This window comes from Cygnus olor, chromosome 10, assembly GCF_009769625.2.
Source record: "Cygnus olor isolate bCygOlo1 chromosome 10, bCygOlo1.pri.v2, whole genome shotgun sequence".
NCBI classification, from domain to species: domain Eukaryota; kingdom Metazoa; phylum Chordata; class Aves; order Anseriformes; family Anatidae; genus Cygnus; species Cygnus olor.
The window spans coordinates 19,423,654-19,437,304 of record NC_049178.1 but is presented as its reverse complement, the minus strand read 5'-3'; the positions used below and the strand labels follow the sequence as shown (position 1 = coordinate 19,437,304).

At 38.7% G+C, this 13,651-nt stretch overlaps 1 long non-coding RNA gene across 1 annotated transcript in view; it reads left to right on the top strand.

Moving 5' to 3' along the window:
• Nucleotides 1–13,651, top strand: part of LOC121075608 — an 82,079-nt gene that overhangs the window by 28,846 nt on the left and 39,582 nt on the right. The window lies entirely within an intron of this gene.

Genomic DNA, 13,651 nt, shown 5'->3' with positions numbered 1-13,651 from the left:
TTTTTAAAAATAAGCATCCTAAATTAATTCTTTCTGTGGAACTTTTAAAATTCTCATAAATGTTTACAGTAATCTTCAGGTTCTCGTCTTGATAGAACTTATTAAAACTGCTAATATTTTAAATTTCAAAAGTAGAAACTTTGCAGTGTTATTTTAATAACTTCAAGTATGCAGTTATAATGGTTGGACCAGATGATCCTGAAGGTCTTTTCCAACCTTAATGATTCTATGATTCTAATGGTAAAACCTCCAAGTGCTATTAGCTAGCTTTCTCACTGAAGCGTAGACTCCTTGAGTTGTTAGCTGGTTTAGTTATTAACTTACTGTTATAAGAAAAAAAGTGTTAATAAGAAAGGTCCAAAAACAACTAAAATATTTACTTATACAAAATTCATTTACAAGTACAAATATAACTATCCTATAGTACAGCCATTCCGTGGGGATGCGGTATTGCAACACATTAAAGAAAACTTAGCAGAATTATGTATTTAAAGTGTTTTATTTAGCTCAGGTTATCAGCTTGGCTTATGGCATCCCCACCCTGTTTACTTACCCTGTACCAGCTTTTTCTTGGAATATTTCCTCTGTTTGGGCAAAACAGGGCAGGAAGTCTATTAAAGTATATAAAAATATCGCTTGTAGTGGAAGAAAAAATTGTGTTCCCACTTCAACAATTTGAACACGAAAAATGCTTGTGTTCGTCCCCTGTTTACTAGGCAATGTGTGCTCATTCCTTTCTGCTAAGGCAGACACATTTATTGGGTAAAAAGATCTGCTTTCTAATGGTTGCTACTGTTTCCACTAGCTGAAAAAAAAGCCCTTTAATTTTTGTTTCATGACATTATAAAAGCTCTTGTATTTTTTCTATATTGATTCATAAAAACCTATTCAGAGTAAAACTGGCTGAAATGAACGTTATTTGCCACCCTTTTATGCATGTATGTCTTATTCATTTAACTTTTTTCAAAAATTTCAGTGCTTCAACAAGTTAGGTCTAAAGTGCTACTGGAGTCATGAAATGATGACATGGGAACTGCAGGAACTGAAGCTTCTGCCTGCAAAATAGTTTTGAATGAATTTGCTTTATATGTTGTGTTAGCTCAAGGTAACTTCTGAGCCTCATATCATGGAGGGGGAGCTAGGGGAAACACCCTGAAATATTACAGCATCCTCCAACACGGCAATGATAAAACCATCTTCCCTGGTGGACAGGTGCATCCATTCAAAGAGCTGTGTTTGCTTCTCAGATCAAGTAAATTAGAAGAAAAATGTCAGAGGTGCATGGGTGTGAGAGACTGTTCTGACATACCTTCTCCTTATGGGGTTGAAGTAAGTGGGAGTTCTTCCACTGATCATATTGGTCTTTGGATTAAATCTTTGGGGCTTTCTAGTGTCTGCATAAAGAAACTGATGTCGACATCTTCTAAAACCCAGGAATTCTTGTTGTTTTGTAAAATAGAATTACACCTGTTTTCAAATCAAAATTATTTTTGCTGAATGTAAACAGAGGCAACTTTTTTGAGAAAGACAAAACGGTCATATTACAGGGAAAGGAATAAAGATGTTAGAGTTGGCTCCATTTTGCTGAAATTAAAAGGCTTCTAGCTAAGTTTACAAAGCGGGACTTTCCATCGTTAAAGAGACGGTTGTGCCAAAACCATCCACCACTGTTTGCCTTCAAACTCTATTTCATCATTTATGCTCTGTTTTCTGCTGATCTTCTTTTGTACTGTCAGCTCATCCTCTTTCATGAGCTGACTACAAGGCTCAAAGATCTTGATAGGAACATAAAATCTTGTATAAATTGTCAGCAATAAAATATTTGTTTATTTAACCATAAAAGCCTTACAATATAGCTAGCCCAACAGTAACACACTTGAGCAATTTTTAAAGAGCATTACCCTCTATCAGTTACAATTGCTGGATATTTCTTGCCTTTCTTTGACTGTCTTTGACAAGGTAGGAAATGAAAAATAAGCAAACTCATGTCCTTGGTTGCAGATGTTTGAAATTAGTTTCTGATTATTAGGTTTTTGTTGCTTTGATTTTTTTATTTAAAAAAAAAGGCAACAACATAAAGAAAAAACACATGATTTTGCTAATGAAACAAGTTGCAGATATGAATCCCGAATTTTTGTAGGGAAAAAAAAAAACAAGCATTTGGCATGAAGTGGACTTGGTTGAATTCCTTCTGCTCCCACCTCTGTCCTGGGCTAAGTTGCCAAAAAAAAATGAGGAACAGCAGCAGTGAGGGAGTGGTCAGATGAACATCAGAACTTGTCAGCAGATGTGGAGCACCAGAGAAGCGGTGTGGTATGACTGATGGTCTCTTCTTGGCCATATGCTGGGACAGGGCAGCATTGTGCAAGGGTTAGGGGATCTGCTGTCCTGGGGAAGCTGCTGGCACACACGGGCACAAGGGGTTGTGCTAGAATGTCCAGCCACAGTTAACCCCTGTATGTGTGAAGTCCAACGTTGCAAAAAGTTAGCAACCTCAGGCTAGAAGTGAGAAATGATCTCTGCTGAGTGGGCTTGCTTTCCAAGCCCCTTCATTGAGTGAGTCAGACAGTGGTTTTCAAGACTGTTGCTAATATCTCATCTGTTTGTTTTGCTTCTGGGTAAAGCACAACCTTTCAAATCCCAGGTCTCTGCAAGGAAATTGGAGAAAACTGGCTTATCTAGAGTGCCATAAGTCATTTGTTCTCCCTAGATTAGGTCTATTCAGCAGCTTGTAGTCTTTAACAATCAATTATTTAAGAGCAGACATACCAAAACTATTCTCTTGTGTCCTTAGCATAAGAACTGTAAGGCAGAATACAATAAAAGATAATCATAAGACAGTACAGAATCACAAGATATAAGAGTACAGGTAGTTCATAAAAGCACAATGGAATTCATAAATCATATTTAGACAAGTTTCCCCAATTCGTCACACAGCCAAACACCGCTAAATGAGATTTTATATTGGCTTGGGGGCCTGAAGTTTGTAGCTTCAGAGAAGGTTGTATGTTCTTCTATCACTGCTGACCAGAATACTTCTGAATAACAAATACCTCATGAAATCCTTGATGGTTGTGGAGTTGTTGTTTTCCTTAGTTATAAACACGGATTTCAACCATGTTTTCCTATGATAGGCAGACAGGGCACAGCCACAGTCCAGAGAGGCTTTCCATGTTTGTGTTGGAAGTAACTCAGAATTACCCCTAAACTAAGAGAAGTAGGAATAGAATATATCTGTTTAAGGAATTAACTTGTCCAAAATATTTAGCTATTTAAATCTCTCCAGAGTGGTAGTGAAGCATTTTGGTGTTCAGGAAAGGTTAGTCTTATGTATAGGGACTGCCTGTGGCACCAAGGGTAGCACTTTCTGTGCAACTGGAAAACGAAACGAGGCTACTGAAAGGGCACCAAAGAAAACAAACCTACCAACCTACCAAACAAACAAAAAACACAAAGTGAACAAAACAAAAAAAACTAAATTGCATCTCAAAATGGGAGTGAGCCTGAATCATAATTTAGGTTTGCTACCCCTTGTCAACTACAGCCAAAGCTCAATGCAAAGTGTATTGAACTAAAATATGCGGTAGTGCCCCTAGTGTCATTTTGGCCAAAGAGCTGCTGCTTCTTCTGTGATGAGGCAGAAGGGGAAGAGCCTGTGCAGTGGAGATGGAGAGTGTGAAGCTTGGCAGAGCAGTTTAGCAGGAGGAAAAGGCACGACAGTTACCCTCTTCAGCCAGATTTCCCTTCTTGTAGATGAATTCCTTCTATTAACTCAAAGCAAACAGTCCAATTGAATATGTTTTGAGAAGTTTTTGAAACAGCAAAGGAAAGTCTTGAAGAGCTTTAGGTGTTTCATCTGGAAATAGCAGCTCCTCTCCACAAACAGAGCTGATAGCTGGGAAAGACTGGACCACATAGCTATAAGGAGCGTGCTTTACTGCAAGCTTCCTTCTCCTTTAGCAGTACTCATCTCTTCTTATTCATTACTGTTTCCAGATGTAGTGAGCTCTGATTCAGTGAGTTTTATTGGCACTTGGCTGTGGAATCACTTTCTTTATTGTAGTATGTATGTCTCCCTTAGGGAGGAAAGGGGTGCTGGGGTTTTTTGCAAAGTCTTCAAAACCAGAGACTGCCAAGCTCACCTGGGTTTGTATTGCATGATGTACTCTAAATCTTCACAACAGAGAAATTAAGCTCATCAGACATCCTAAATGAGACTGCAGAGAAAGGGGAAGAACACCACAGAGACAAGAATTAGACTCAGGGGACTGCCACGTGAGTCGGGTGGATGATTTGGTCTCAAGGGATCCCTTCGTTACGCTGACTAAACCCATGACTTAGGTGTCTTACCATGGGCAATGTGTGTGAAGTCATGCTCTGTTATCTGTGGGCACTTCTGCAAAAGAAAGAAGGGGGAAAAAAGGCCTAAAAATTCTGAAAACCAACATACCAGTTTGGCCCAAAGCCTGCTGTGTAACCTGACCTATGGTACTGTAAGCGTGATGTACGCCTGCAATGTAGGCTTATATGTATCTCACTCACTGCTTGCTCATCCTGAGCCAAGCCTGTAAACTAAAAGCCATGTCCTCAGCTGGTGTAAATGGACAAGGAGATGAACTTGGTTTTCCTGAGGCGACTGCTGAAGTCACGGATTAGGCAGACCTGTTCTCCTGTCACCCCTGGCCTGTCATAGAGGGGTGCTGCTTGGGCCTCCCTGCTGCGTGCCTAAAGCTCTGGTTACATTGCATTCCCCCTCCGTAGGCAGAAATGTGCTCACAGATTCTTTAAGGGTGAAATTATCGAACAGGTTCTTGTTGCCTTATTTCCGTATGTTCATGTTTTCTGTATCTGGGTTGTCTCAAGTCCCTGCTACAGTGGTGAAGGGCAGTGAGTGACCTGAGTGGGATAATCCGTCCTGTGATCCAGTCTCTGTTGTACAGGTGTTTGGTTCGTAACGAAGTCCTTTGCTCAAGAAACCCCCAAAGAGGGAGGCATATAAAAATCCTAGCTTTAAGTTATGATTCCTTAAAGAGCAATGGCTACAGAATGTGCTGTTAAGCTGAGGATGTGATGTGGGCATAATGCTGCTTTTTTTTTTTGAAACAAAATTAACTACCAAGTGCCATCATTTTAAGACTATAAAACAGTGTAACCTATAAAACACTTACTGGGAGTCTAACTCTTCTTTTGGATATCTTAGTGAAAGGAATAAACATAAAACTGAAATCAGATGCTTTAGGATTTATGAAGTTGATACCATTTTTTTCTAGCGACCGTTTTAACAGCCTATTAACATCTTCCCCACAGCAAATATATAACAAAATTGATATTACAGAATTGAGTTAGGATGGTTCCCATGAGTGTACTTAAATATACCGTAAACATCTAGCACTATTCATCTGTATTATGGACTGTGCATATAAAGTACATCTCTATAAATTCTGCTAAAGCAAATTCTTCTAAGTTCTTCCTGCGGAATAAAAATTAAAGGTCTGATTCTGCAAAGGGTTGAGCACTCCTGCTAAATTCCCAGCTCTCATGTAAAAGGATGGTTCTTGCTCAGTGCTTTCAGGGCTGCTCACAGAAGGCTAATTTTCTTCTTTTCAAGTGAAAGCAGCTGAAATCAGTTGTCACTGTAGTAAAAGTCTTTTTACAGATGATTTGTCTTGTTAATTTTTTAAGTGTCAGACATGAGTGCAACTAATTCATTGCAAAAGTGAAAAGGCCATTAAATGTTACTAATAAAAGAGGAACTTGATGGCTGTGCTGCCCAACATGGCTTTAACATTTATCTGTGTCCTGCAAGCCCTGTTATAATATTAGCATAGGTTTACTATAGTAGCTAAGGTTTTAATTGTGCATATTTTTATCATGTCTCATCCATCAAAATTGAATAAATACTTTTGAATTAGACCAGCTGTTTGATAAGCCTGAGCTTAGGAAACAGTGTCTCCTTTTAGTTCTTGCTTGAATTTTTAAGAGTGTTAAGCTTGGTGGTAAGGACTGTGTTAAAAATAATGCAAAGCACTTGTTTGTGTGCATGGACAATTCAGCATCCATCTCAGCTGGTCTCCTTTACCTTCCCTACTTATTTTGTTTGTTTTCTCTTTAGATTAGTAAAACATATCTGAGAACAGTAAGTTGTTTGGAATAGAAATAGCTGTGTTGCATCCACAGTGGCATATATGTGTTTATAGAAGATTTGTAGAAGGGATTTAGATTTGGCTTATTTAACTCTGAAATTTCAGAAGAGTATATTGATTTCTGTACAATTAAGACAGGGCTCCTTCTGGACATGTATATGCTGACATCGGTTCAATTTTATAATTAAAAAATAAACTATATGACTGAAGATTTGTATATATGGGGCACTTGTGACCTCAAGCAGAAAAAAATCCAGGCCCTTCTCTAGAAAGGAATTCTGAATGGAAATCTTTCCCTGTAGCTGAACTAATTCTATTAATTCTTCAACTGTTTTTCTGTAATACACTGTTCAATCTGAACATGGGTTCCATTGAATTACTTGCAGTTCATCTCTGATCCATTTAACATAATGGAGTGAATTTTGAGACAAGATTAATTTGATTTGACAGAGTAAAGTAGTGATCTAGTTGGCACCAAAGTCTATAAACTACCCAATGAGGTGAATCCTCTTCTGCAAGGGATGTTTAACTATTCTTGCAGTTTTGAACAGCAAGAGGAAGACACTACAAGTTAAACAAATCAAGTTACTCAATTACGGCAAAGATTGGAGACAAAAAGCTCTGTATTCACAAATAAATTGAGATTTATTCTGGGTTTTTAAGTGAAAACACAGTATTTAAAATTTTGTGATTTCAGAGAAGTGGCTGTACTGAATGCATGCAAAAGTAGAGTGAGGCATATTGATAGGGAAAAACTCAGTGTGGAAAAGCAGGAGTACCGCTGCTTCAGGAGGCATCTCTCATCGGTTGTAACCTTTTGCCTGATACAGTAGTTTTCTCTTAATGTTTGGCTAACTACCAGAAGGTCAAGAAAATCAGAGAAACAAAAGCTTCAACTGCTTGTCAGCTCATTCTTTTTGAGTCTTAAGTATTACCAGCATAGTGGCAGAGAAATTCATCTGTCTTACTGATGATGAGACTGGAATGGGACCTCTTTGCATCCTTATGACTCTCCTTAAGTTAAAACACGTAGCGTGGTCAATGAATAACCAGCCTTGGCAAGTCAGGGGTACCATTGACTTACGAGCATTCAAGTATGCTTTGCAAAATTATCAAGTCTTCATAGAAGACCTTGATAATTTAGTTTGTGCAGCAGGATAATTTCACTAAGGATTGGATTAAGCATGGTACTTTGGGAAATTATTAGCTTGAAGGCCTTCCATGAGACTACTTGATGTGAAGAAGTTTGAAACATTTTAAGTATCTTGCTCGTCCTGTTGGTTCTAAGTATTGACATCACAAGTTTTTCTTCCTGTAGCTGATGCTTTGGCTGCATCTGTCCATTTGCAAAAAAAAAAAGGCAGAAAGCTGGATATGAGCGTTCAGATCTGCCTATTGTTATCGCTTGAGAACATTAGAGTGAATGAAATTTCGGGTGATAGTCGCTACGTGTGATTGGATTGAATCTCCTTTATGCAAAATATTCTTTATTTTTGGCAGTGATCATGATCTCACACTGCTCTCTGGTTACAATGAGAAGCTCAAGTTTCAGAGTACTTTCAACTGATCCTGGCAGCAATTACAGCTGAGCTAGAGGCAGGAAGGGTGAGTAATCCCAAGCAAGGTCATTCTCATGAGTTTCAAACCTCTGCCAGATACATACTCTCTAGAGAGTTTGGGTAAAGTTTGTCAACAACTCCTACTCTAGCTAACATGGCGTCAGCTTCCAAAGCACTTGAATTTGACCTTCACAGCTTCTTATGGATCATTTCTCAAAAGCCTGAGAGATATTTCATTTTATAATATAGACTTGGACCAAAACGGAATTAATATTACACTTCAACAGCCTACACTGGTCATTTCACATTTCCTTTAAACAATAATATTTTTGTAATTTCAGAATACAAGTTGGTAACCAAAAATAGATTGCTCTCAGGCAAACTAATCTATTTACAACATGCATTGCAATCAGTCTACCACAGAAAGACAAGATGAATTGGAGCAGCTGGCTTTGAGCGTGGTCCTCATTTCACCCATGTTTCTGGCTCAGTGTGATTGTGAAACAAGGTTGTGTAGCTGCCTCAAGGTTGCCAAATGACCTGCTCATAAAAAGTAATGAGGTAATGAAGGATTTGCTCGTTCCACCCTACAATGTATATGTAGAGAAACTGATGCTGAACAAGTCCTTGGTGATTTGAGGATGGAGGGAAAGATTTAAGCTTGAGGAAGGGAAACGTCCAGAGGGATTAATCCTTCATAACCATAATTTCTGTTATCCCTAATCTCTCACTTTCTCTCAAAACAAGGCCTACAGCAGATCTGTGGGGATTCAAGGTAATGCACTGGCTTGTCCTTTTTCCAAAGACACATAAGACAAAGCTGATACATTAGCCACGGCTTTATCAGCAATGTAGTGGATGAAGAACACAACCATTGAAAATAATTTTATTTGTATTTGGAGGGCAAAGGACCTTTGTAGATGGGTCCAATAAAACACAGAAACCTAAGAGCTGAATTTTCATAGTAGTCATATTCCTAAATATACAGATCTGTCAAATGGAAATTTCAAAGGAGCTTGGCTGCATAACACCTCTGTAAACCACTGCAATGACATGTTTATCTGCGTATGTGGTTGCTTTTATCTTTAATTACTTGGTTTTTATTACTCAAATAAAAGCACTGATTCTATAATGGGTTAATCAGGGAGCTACTTTTGAAAGTCCTGCTGAGTACTTTCCTGTTTTTTAATACCACAATATCTTGGAAGATTAGGTTTACGTGATTACTTACTTTGCACAAAGGTGATAGAATCAAGCTTGTAATATGTAGAAGAAATTTAACTTCAATTTCTCGTACGTTCAAATGCATATTTGTATATGTGCTTTATGTTAAAATTATAGTTCAGCTTCTTTTCCAAATTTCTAAATTCTATTCAGATGAAAATAGTAGATCTACTGAGCATTAAATGGGAAGACATTAGTATTTACATACAAGTTTCTGTACTGTAAATTAAAATGTTATTTATTGTTTCTCTTAGAAACATGGCTGTTTTAAATGCACATTAATGTGACATTCTAAGGATTTTTATTAAATTCCCCTTAAATTCATAGTTGTTAGGTTGTATGTTTTTACAAAAAAACACTTATTGTTTTTCATAAGACTGCTTTCATGGCAAAAAAAAAATCTTCTGCTTTTAATAAGCTTCTATAAATTCTTTGAAATGATATCAAGATCAAATGGGCTTAATTTCTTCAAAGTAAATTACAGTGTTTTCCGAAAGGAATTATAAATCCTACAAGCATGTTACTGATTTTCAGAATGGCTGTATTGTGAGTCCAAGACATGTTAAATCTTCAATCGCTAACTGTTTTATATTACTAATAACTACCTTTTATTTAAGTGCTTTCTGAGATTCTTGTTTTGAAGTGTTGTAATATGCTTCATCCTTATTTAGCAGAACATAACTCCCAGAATTTATTAAACTGAGATCTACCACAGTACAACCTGACCTGAAGCGGTACAAACTTCAGCTTATATTGCTTTTATGCACATGGACAACCTGCGTTATCTTAATACTGCTTCAGCAGAAAAAGATATACATCTTATACAGAATTTATTTTTTTGAGCTGGTGTTAAACAAGCATCCTGAACAACAAATGCAGACATCTAGATTGACCACTTTCAGTGAAGTTAAATGTGCTTTGCTTTAAATGTGACTTATTTTTTATACCTGCTGACATAAACAGGGAGGGCCCCCCCTGCTCCCCTAGCTGAAGGTTTGTCTGTCCTCTATCATCCGCTTGAGTTGTTTCCCCCACCTATTTGATGGTATGTTTGTTCTGAGTTTTACAGATTGTGCGTGCTTTTTAGTTTATTGCGTGAGCAGAGGAAAAGACGTGTGACTGCAGCGGGGCTACGCTGAGCCCGTGCCAAGCCTGCACCCAGAGGCATGGTATGGAAACGTCCCTGTTCCTCTCCTGCCTCGTGCACTGTGGTCTGGCTTTGCGGCTTGTAGGAGTCATGACTGGTGACTAAATCCTCATTTAATCACAGTCCAGCCAGAGGGAGATTCCAAAAACTGGTAAAAGGCTCTCAGGAAATGATTAAACAAAGTCATCCTGTCGTGATTTGCTGTAGGAGAGCAGCAGCTGGTGGGGTCAGCGTGTGGCTGCCTTCACACAGCTTGCAGACTGCTGCTCGAGCTCTGCTTTTGTGTAGTGCCAACCAGGTGGACATGGACAAGGCGTTCATTGGGCTGGGGGGACTGTTTTGAGGACAGCATCTAAACAGTGACGTTACATGACTGAACGTGGAAACTACATCTGGCTTTAAAAAGTCAATTGAAGACCGAGGGGAAAGATTGGATGATTTGTAAGTGTAACTCGAATAGCAAAGAAAACTTTCGATCACTTTTAGGGGTGTTTTCACTCGCAAAAATAAATACTGTAAACATAGTGTGTGAGAAGAATTGCAACTTGTCTGCCTAAAAAGTCCCAGTGATGTTTTGTTCGTATAGTGAGATAGGCTTACCTCATTAACCTGCCATAATCCCCATGCGTCATTAATCACAATGTCTATCACTTTGTCAGACATCAGATTTTTCCAACAAGATAACTGCCTGTCATCTTCATGATCTATAGACAGCTTACCCTTTTGAATGACAAAGACTGTTTTATCTGTTTTTTTCATGAGGCTCCAATTCCATAAAGAGACTTGCAAGTCTAGTCCTTAACACAACTCGTTCACGTTTTGCCAGATGTCAGTAACCTGTTTAGAATTTTATATTGATAACTAGTGAGGAGCTACAGTAAACATGATTTTTCTTTTTTCTGTAGATATTAATACCTAAAAAGATGTGCATTTCTATATTTGTTCATTCCAGATGTAGCCAAATTGTTCTGAAAGTTATTGTGAAGTATGCATAGCTGCTGTAAGTTCTTCTCCAGATAAAAGAAAAATACTAGCAAATGCTGCCAGGATGTGTGGGAGAAGGTGTGCAGTACACCCAGCCACGTCCACAATGCTGCCTGGTGTGGGTCCCCTCTGTGCCCAGGGACACCCCCCTCGCCTCCCCTTCAGGACCACTGAAGCCAGTCAAAATCAGCTGCACTTGGCAGGTAGCAGCACAGAAGTTAAGGTAACGTGGGCTCAGTTAGTGCAGATCAGTCGTGTTACCCCAACAGGAGCTGCCTGGGGATGTCTCTGCTGCAGGACTTGGTACAACACATGCCTGGTGCGCTCCTTGCACGTTTTCTGATAGCTGTAGAGTGAGATAAGTGTGCCTTCTGCCAGGCAGTGGATTCTGGGTGGTACCAGCTTCAAACTCAATAATTAGACATCAATCCCTGAAACACCAGGGACTGGATAACTACCAGAACTTGGAAGTAACTTCTGTTCTCTTTGATATGCTGGAGTAGTTCCCATGTCTTGGGTCTTATTCAGAATCAATGAATGAATTAGTCAGGTTTTCTCTCTCACCTTTTAAGTATAGAAATCAATGATTTAATGTTGGTGGAAATCCCATCTTTTACTCCAACATTTTAGACAAAATAGCTTAGTAAATGGTAACAAAGAAGCAACACAAACATACGTTTTTCAATCTTCTTATATTACTTACAAAGCCCATGAAGTTGTAATGGTTCATAACAGAGTTCCTAGACAGTTGCTACCTTTTTTAGTTTAAAATATATTTTTCCCCAACTAATCCACCAAAGATGCATCTAACAAGTACAATTAAAAAGTTGTTTCATCTCATGTGAGGCTTGAAGATAGGCGGCTAAACTTCTCCATGCTGAGCAGAACTTTCTAATTTAATTTCTTTTATGGGGGTCAAAAAAAAAAGTACTCCAGCTGTTTAGGCTGAAATAGTTAAATACAAGAATAACAAAGATCAGTAATCTGCAAAATGCATATGCTGTGGTTCTTATCTCTGCTATGGGGAATTGGCTAAATAATCAGGTGGAAAAAATAATTTCCTCAAATATGTTTGGGGGAGTGGAGGCAACTCTTAGTATTCATAAAGAAAGGAGATGAGCATTGGTCTTGGAGTCAGTCCAGAGTTCTTGGATTGCTTTATTTCTACCCAATATTAAGGTGTCTTCCAGTGAAGAGCTCTCAGCTCTGCTGAAACCTCTCTAATTAATTGCTTCCCCCTTAACACACAAATGTGGAGTTAAAGCACTGGGAAGAAAAGGCACCTAGAGGTGCTGATTTTGTGAAAAAGGCAGGATTCTCAAATAGGCTGCTGCAAACTCCCTGTGCCCTTATTTGTGGTGCATAGGACAGTCAGACAGAACTCAAATTATTAAATGACAGCACGTAACAGCATGTGGACATCTGTGAAGGCAGACAAACCTGCCCAATAGAGCTTCACAGATTTCAAGACACCCTGGTTCCAGGCTGTTGTTCTGTTATTTACTATAACAACAAAACATAAATGTACAATATTGTATATATGCAGTATGTATATACTTGTATATTTTTTAGGGTATTTACTGAATACTTGACAAAATACTTCAAACTTTGTTTTATTTTGCTAATTTTTCAAATACTGTGTTCCGTAGGAGCTTTCCCCTGAAAAGCTGAAAGTGAAAAAGAGCCTCCTGAGATGGCGACCATGTTGGCTCCTTGGTTGGCTGTGACAATGCTGATGAACGTCTGTGAACAGTGGCAACCCTTCTTGGTGGCTTCTGTGATTTTTCACTTACAGAGCTGGTGAACTGGACACCTATGGCATGTCCCTCACCACCTGTGGCCCTTTACATACGTGTCATAGTTGTAGGCTCTGTTGTATGGTCTGTTTAAAGGTGGGAATACACGATGGTTTCTGTGATTAAGAAGTTGCATAACACCTATAAAAGATAACCATGATCTTTCTTTTGGCCCTAGGCCACATCACAAGTAGTTGCAATAGTAATAATAATGCTTTCAGGCTTGGAAATATAGCTTGTAAAACCTTTTGTGAAGCTTGCTGACTGCTGTAGGGTAACTGCATGATCAGCATCATATAAATGCTAGTCATTAAGAAAAATAATAATGATCATCAGTATAATAAAAATTAGTCTGTTCCTTGCTTGTCTAAATACTGTGGTAACTACAGACAACTCATCCTCACTAAGCTACTGGTGGTACAATGACCGAGCTTTGTATAGGCAGCGCAGCTGATCAATAATGTAAGCAGAAGCAATCACTTTCATTGACTTGAGCAGGTAATTTGTGTTCATCTGGCAGTGCAGCTGCATATGAACATGGCAAGCAGCAAGCTGATAAAAGTGGCAGCACATCAGTTGCTGCTGGTGGTTGGGGACAATTATTAGAATTAAAATAACCTTTTTCAGACTGCAGCAAGATTAGCTGTTGACCCTGTTGGCCTAATGCATTTACTATTATACTTATCATCAGTCCTTTCCCCTGCCTTCTCCCTAAATGAAGGTACCCATGCTTGTATGTGTTATTTCTGCTGCAGCCACGTTCTGTGGATTTGAAAAGTGCCAACATCTTTCTATTAG